This window comes from Adiantum capillus-veneris, chromosome 20, assembly GCF_014529385.1.
Source record: "Adiantum capillus-veneris isolate H3 chromosome 20, ASM1452938v2, whole genome shotgun sequence".
Classification (NCBI taxonomy): Eukaryota; Viridiplantae; Streptophyta; class Polypodiopsida; order Polypodiales; family Pteridaceae; genus Adiantum; species Adiantum capillus-veneris.
This window is the reverse complement of record NC_140950.1, coordinates 78,604,399-78,612,272: the sequence shown is the minus strand read 5'-3', so window position 1 is coordinate 78,612,272 and position 7,874 is coordinate 78,604,399.

The following is a 7,874-nucleotide window of genomic DNA, read 5'->3' as shown; positions in this document are numbered from 1 at the left end:
GACTTCTTATGCACAAAGATGAAGATTAGGCACCAGCATACCACTCCTTATTACCCGCAGTGTAATGGCTTAAATGAAAGATTCAATGGTGAGTTGGTACAAATTCTTTCTAAAGTGACAGAGCACCAAGGAAAGAGTTGGGATTTGGAATTGCCTAGTGCATTATGGGCTTACCGTACTTCGGTGAAGACAGGTACAGGGTTTACTCCATTTCATTTGGTGTATGGAAAGGAAGCACTATTGCCTGTGGAGGTAGAGTTGCCTGCGGTCAAGATGTTAGAAAAGTTGCTTGGGTCGCCTAGTGATGCATTCAAAGAGAGGCTCTTGCAGTTACAAGAGGTCCAGTTGGATAGGATGAGCGCATTGGAGCATTATGGGCAGATGCAAGATAAGGCTTTGGCAAAGATAAATGAAAAGGTCAAAAGTAAGGGTATCAAGAAACATGACTTGGTTTTGCGCTACAACAGTAAGCTGGACAACACCTTCCAAAAGAAGTTTCAAATTAAGTGGGAAGGCCCTTTCAAGGTAGTGGAGTGTTTTCCAAATGGCACATATCAGCTGGCTAACCTAGATGGTATTCTACATAAGTCAAGGGTAAATGGATTGCGTCTTAAATTGTATCATGCTAGATTGATGATGGTGGAGCAAGATGAGCTGTCTGTGGAGCAAGCAATGTTGGTGAAGGATGAGGAGACCTGTGATGCGGCGAGTCTCATATCTCTTTTTGCTGCTGCTGATCATGAATGATCTAGTAGGCTAGGGGATGGGCAAATTATGTCATGAGTTTTTTGGAGCAAGGGATTGCGCATATGTACATATACATGCATGGTGCATCAAATGAAGAATTGCCCATTTTCCAGAGCCAGGTGGTTACGTGGGGCCCACATGTGTACAGGTAGGACAACATTTACATAGTGCATCGATTTTCACCGATACTAGTACCAGTGTGTTTTTTCTACAATAAAGTGAAGTTGGTAGCGCGTAAAACTTCTCGAGGAAGCTATCCGCGGGCCGATGACATGAGGTCAGCAGGTGCGTCAGATGGCATCTAGTGGCGTCAGGAGGGCGAACGAGGTCAATATTTGCACGCAGATGAGGACGGACACAACGTGGGTGTTTTCTTGTGAGAGTTACGCAGAAAGGTCATCATTACGATCACTTTTTGGGGCCACTTCACGTGGTGGCAAGATGCATTATTGGAAAAAAGCTGAGTGCCAGGTGTGCAGATGATGCAAAAAGGTGACAACTATGCACTGCGAGGTCAGTTTTTGGCCTGTTCGGGGTCCGTTTGAGGTCATCTAAAAGGCCAAGGGTGCCCAAGTAATAAAGCTAAGTGTGGAAACTGAAAAAACAGAGAGAAGACCAGAAAAAACGTGGAGAAGAGAGGAGGGACAGCCGCAGCTGTTTTTTTGCTCATTTTGGAGCCTGTTTTGGCCGTAAACTGGTCATCCGAGGTCGGATTTGAGCACTTTGACATTGTAGACTGGGGTTTTGGGCCGTTCCGGACGCGATGGCGCTGTCCATTTTGCCAAATTCCTCACTCTTTTCGTGCTGTTTTTCTGTGTAAGTTTCTCCTATGAGCGAAGTTTCTTCTCCAATTTGTGATTGTATCTGGTATCTTTTACCCATATTGTGTGAGCTATTTGCCCCATTGGTGTTGGCCCAAGCTCATTTTTATCTAAACATCAGAAGTTATCCTCTTTTGAGCTGAGTTTTTGTGTGTGTGTGTGTGTGTCTCTGTGTGGAGTGGACAAGTGGATAGTCTCTCTCCTCTCACTCCAGAGGTGTGTTCCCTGTCTCGGCCAGGTGTGTTGTCTAAGCCGAGTGGTGCCCCATAGTGTGTGTGTGTATCTTCCCAAGAGTGTGTGACGGGTCGTTATAGAGGCGCTGTGTGTGTTTTCATCCCGCTCACAACGTATATCGTGTGTACTCTCTCTCTCTCTCTCTCTCTCTACTCTATAATCTCTTGTGTCTAAATCTATCTCTCTCCATTAAGTAATCTACTCAAATATCTATTTAGCTACGTCTTATTTCCTAACAACTGGTATCAGAGCAAGGTTTGGTCGTGGCTAAATTATCTCACGGAAAGGATTCCTTGAATTGAGTGGGAGTTATGGCGGAGGAAGGAAAGCTCAAGATTGAGAAGTTCAACAGCAAAAACTACCAACATTGGAAGATGCAGATTGAAGACTATCTCTACCAGAAGGATCTCTATTTGCTACTAGGCGGTCTTGCGAAGAAGCCCACAACAATGGCAGATGAACCATGGATCGTCCTTGATCGAAAGGCACTGGGAACAATCCGATTAAGCTTGGCTTCAATGGTGGCCTTCAATGTTTTGGAGATGAATACCACGGAGGACTTGATGAAGTCACTTGACGACTTCTACGAGAAACCATCGGCATCCAATAAGGTATTTCTTATGAAGCGCTTGTTCAATCTAAAGATGGCAGAGAATGGTTCAGTTGCAGAACACCTAAATGAATTTAACACAAACATAAGTCAACTTCGATCGGTGAAAATCAATTTCGATGACGAAGTGCGAGCTCTCCTTATACTATCATCTCTATCGGATAGTTGGGACAGCCTTGTGATGGCTATAAGTAATTCTATTTCTGGCACAAATACTCTTAAGTTTGATCATGTTGTGGGTGTTCTCCTAAGCGAGGAAATACGAAGGAGAAGCACAGGAGAATCATCAAGTACTGCACTGTCAGTGGAAACAAGAGGAAGGCCTAAGGAAAGGTTCAAAACCCAAAAGGGTCGTGATTGTTCAAGACGGAGCAAGTCACGCACAAAGTCAGTTCTTGAATGTTGGAACTGCAGCAAGAAGGGCCACTTCAAGAAGGATTGTTGGTCCAAGAAGAAGAAGGAGACTGAGTCTCAAGACAACAAGCCAACATCGAAGGCCAATGTGGCAGGTAAAGTAGAGCAAGATTCTCTAATTCTCTCATTAGACAATGTGTCTAATTCTTGGATAGTGGATTCCGGGGCTTCATTCCATGCGACACCACACAAGAAACATTTCCAAGACTACACCAAAGGTAATTTTGGGTATGTATACTTGGGAGATGATGAAGCTTGTGAGATTGTCGGCAAAGGTACAGTTTCTGTCAAAACTGCTAATGGAAATGAATGGAAGCTTAAAGATGTTAGGCATGTTCCTTCTCTTCGCAAAAATTTGATCTCTACAGGACAATTGGACGATGAAGGTCACAACATTGCATTCGGAAACAAACGGTGGAAGATCTCAAAGGGATCTTTGGTGGTTGCCAAGGGAGAAAAGGTCGGTACACTTTACTTGTGTACTGTTAGCATGCAACCTTCAGCTTGTGCAACAACTACAGAAGTTGACAGTGCGGTGTGGCACTACCGACTTGGGCATATGAGTGCCAAAGGAATGCAAATCCTTCAAACAAAGAAGCTTCTACCAGGTTTGAAAGAAGTGGACTTAGAGTTCTGTGAAGATTGTGTTTATGGTAAACAAAAGAGGGTAAAATTTCAAAAATCAGGAAATGAAAGAAAAAATAAAAAACTTGAGTTGGTTCATTCTGATGTTTGGGGTCCTGCAAGTACACCATCACTTGGTGGCTCATTGTACTATGTAACATTCATAGAGGATGCGACTAGAAAAACATGGGTTTATGTCATGAAGAATAAATCCGATGTATTTTCCATATTTCAAAGGTGGAAAGCCTTTGTGGAGAATGAAACAGGTACCAAGGTTAAATGCCTCAGATCCGACAATGGAGGCGAATATTGCAGCCAAGATTTTGAAAGCTTTTGTGCTAGCAATGGCATTCGGAGGCAAAGGACAACCCCAAGGACACCTCAAAAAAATGGGATTTTGGAAAGGATGAACAGGACAATCATGGAGCGAGCACGAAGCATGCGGCTACATGCAGGCCTATCGCTTGAGCTTTGGGCGGAAGCTGTAAGTACGTCTGTGTACTTAATCAATCGGTCACCCTCAACGGCATTGGATGGGGGAGTTCCAGAAGAGGCATGGACAGGTAAACCGGTGAATTATGCATTTCTCAAAGTGTTTGGGTGTGAGGCTTTCATGCACATAGATAGAAGCCTAAGATCAAAGCTAGATACAAAGTCTAAAAAGTGTTTCTTCATTGGAAATGGAGAAGGTGACTTTGGGTATCGCCTATGGAATCCTGAAGATGGTAAAATCTTAAGGAGTAGGGATGTAATTTTTAACGAACAAAATATGTACAAAGATTACTTGAAAAGAAAACAAACAAAAGAAATAGGTGATGAGTACATGGAGCTTGAGGACGGTGAAGAATCAAGGACTGCAAACGGTGACAATGTGCAACAATGTCAACCAAATGAGGAGCCTCAACCTATTCCCCGAAGATCTACAAGAGCAAGTAGACCTCCAGAAAGGTTTGTTCCTTACTTCAACCATCTCTTGATCTCAGATTCTGGAGAGCCAGAATCATATGAAGAAGCTACATGAATCCAAAGAAGAATGGACGAAGAGCATGCAAGTGGCGATGGACTCACTACATCTCAACCAAACATGGGAGTTGGTTGAGTTGCCTAAAGGTAAGCGGGCACTTCAAAACAAATGGGTGTACAAGCTGAAGGAAGAAGAAGGTGAGAAGAAAAGGTACAAGTCTAGGCTTGTGGTAAAAGGGTTTTCTCAAAAGAAAGGTATTGACTTCAATGAAATATTTTCTCCTGTTGTAAAAATGAACTCAATTAGGCTTGTCTTAAGCCTTGTGGATGCTCATGATTTAAATCTCGAGCAAATGCATGTAAATACGGCATTCCCTCACGGTGACTTAGAGGAGGAAATCTACATGCTTCAACCAAAGGGGTATGAAGTAAAAGGTAAGGAGAAAATGGTTTGCATATTAAAGAAGAGCTTGTATGGTTTAAAGCAAGAATCAAGACAATGGTACGTGAAGTTTGATCGATGGATGTTGGATCATGGATTCACAAGATGCAACTCGGATCACTGCATCTACACGAAGAATTTGGGAGATGGGAAGTTCATCATCCTAATGTTGTATGTTGATGACATGCTGATTGCAAGTGCTAACATGCAGGACATCAAAGACCTAAAAGAGGAGCTGTCTAAATCTTTTTCAATGAAAGATTTAGGTGCTGGAAAGAGGATACTTGGTATGAAAATATCAAGGGACAGGACGAAGAAGACAATAAAGCTATCTCAAGAAGATTACATCAAGAAGGTACTAGAAAGGTTTGCAATGCAAAATGCAAAACTAGTTTCTACACCTTTGGCTGGTCATTTTAAACTAATGAAGGATATGTGTCCAAAGACACAAGAGGAGATAGCCTATATGTCTAAAGTTCCATATGCTGCAGCGGTAGGTTCTCTAATGTATGCTATGTTCTGGACAAGACCATACACTGCACATGCAGTGGGAGTTGTGAGTAGCTTCATGGACAACCCGGGTGAAGAGCATTGGAAAGCTGTGAAGTGGATACTTAGGTATCTAAAAGGGACAACAACAAATGCTTTGTATTTTGGAGGAACTGATATTTTTCTAGAAGGGTATGCTGATGCAGATATGGCAGGTGACAAAGATACTCGAAGGAGCACTACTGGCTATGTGTTCACGGTTGGAGGCACAGCAGTAAGCTAGGCTTCAAAGCTGCAGAAAGTGGTTTCACTTTCTACCACGAAAGTAGAGTATGTAGCAATGATGGAGGCAAGCAAAGAAATTCTGTGGCTTCACAGATTCTGAGAAGAGCTTGGATTCAAACAAGACAATTGTGTCTTGTACAGTGATAGCCAAAGCGCTATCCATCTTGCGAAGAACTCAGCCTTTCATTCAAGGACAAAGCACATTGAGGTGAGATATCACTGCATACGCACTCTTTTGGAAGAGGGACAACTAAAGCTAGGAAAGGTGCATACAAGTGAAAATCCTGCAAACATGTTTACAAAGGTGGTCAACAAGGAGAAGTTGAGCTTTTGCTCATCTTCAATCGGCATCCAAGTGGGAGATTGTTAAGTATGGAGCCTGATTTACCCTTGTAATTTTCTGTGGTAAAAGCGCACATTTATAAGGCCCCCATTATGAGGAGAAGTCATCGTGCGTGAAGGAAAATCACTCACCAAAAACCAAAATTTTCACGCCCAAGAATCAAGGGCAACTTTAGGGGCCTCGGGGGCGGAAGCCCCCAAGAATTTTTGTTTTCCCTTGCCGGAATATTCATTTTCGCCGAAATATTATGGCCGGACGGCAGCTGGAAAGTGGTCGGAAAACAACCGTCGGTTGGCCGGTAGTCAATGGCCGGTGGCCGGTGGTCGAAAGTCAATGGCCGGTGGACGGTGGCCGAATTCAAAAGCGGACTTGTCTTCTCAAGGGCGGCCACACATGGGCGGATTGAAGGGTCCGATTTGGACTTATTCGCACAAGGGCGGCTACACATGGCTGCCTCTCATAAGAGAGGGTGGCCCTTTTGGCCTATAAAAGGAGGCTAGTTCTACACACATTTCATAGTGTGAAGTTGATGCAACAAGGTGAGTGTGAGGTGGTGAGAGTGAAGCAAGGTGGGAGCTCTATTAAGGGTTTAATCCCTTTGTAAACTACTTCTTCTTTTGAAGTGCTAAAGCCATTGAGTGGCTGCTTTCCCGTGGACGTAGCCCACATTGAGTGAACCACGTATATCATGTGTACTCTCTCTCTCTCTCTCTCTCTCTCTCTACTTTATAATCTCTTGTGTCTAAATCTATCTCTCTCCATTAAGTAATCTACTCAAATATCTATTTAGCTACGTCTTATTTCCTAACAAAGATTGACATACTTGGCCATTTCTTCAGGTAATTTCACACAAAATTGTTGCTTTTTCTTAGCAAATTCTTTCTTTTGAAAGGCAGTAGCCTTGAGATGTAAATCCAAAACTTGTCCATATATTTATGGATAGACTCGTTGGACAGCAGCTTCAAACTCTGCCATTTGGTAAGAACTTTGTTCTTTGCAGCGCTTGCAAGAAATTGCTTCATGATGGAAACTCGTAGATTTTTCTATGTCTTTGGGGATTTGTTGTTGCTACAAAGGCTAGCCCACCATTGATGAGAAGATTTCTGAAAGTGCATAACTACATCGTGTAGCTTGGAGGACTCTGTAAAGTCCTTGTCTCCAAAGGCCGCATCAAATTGCTGGATGAAGGCCAATACTTTGTCGGTAGCACCAAAGGTACCATCATAGGTGATAAAAGAGATACTCTTTCCTTCCTCTTTGAATTTCTTGAAATTTTGAAACCTTTGCCATGCAGGGTAAGATTTGCGATGTCCTCTCCTCTTGTATTCTCTAGGAAATTGATGTTGCTTTTGTCATAAGAGAAGGAAGGTGAAGAAGAAGGAGAAGAGGGTGACCTCTTTCTTGCCTTTTTCTTCCTTTGTTTCCTCTCTTCCCTTTTGGAGTGACGAGGAGAAGGACTATGGGTCGACCGTTTCCTCTTGGGAGGAGTTGGCGATCGTCTAGACTGTCGTCTTTGTGGAGCCACATCTTTAGAGAGGAACTTAGTGATTCACTTCTTTTTCGTTCTTTGAATTCCTCCTCTCTTATGGGAGAGAGTCTTCTTCTGGGAGTCTCATCAAGAGGCCTCCTAAGCTCTCTCTCCCCTTGGAGAGGAAGGGAAATTCCATAAGCACAAAGTTGTTGAGTAACTTCAGCAGGGTTGCCCATAGCTTGTTGCAACCTAGTAACAAGATAATTGACAAACATGGGGGCATCATCATTAGCACTTTCATGTGCAAAATCAAAGTTGTCAATACTCATTATACTCTCTTGTTTATTGTTAGCCATGCTAATTAAAATTATATATAAATAACTTTGTGCTTTGGTACCCTTAAAAACCTTAGTCTCTACTCTTCTTTACCT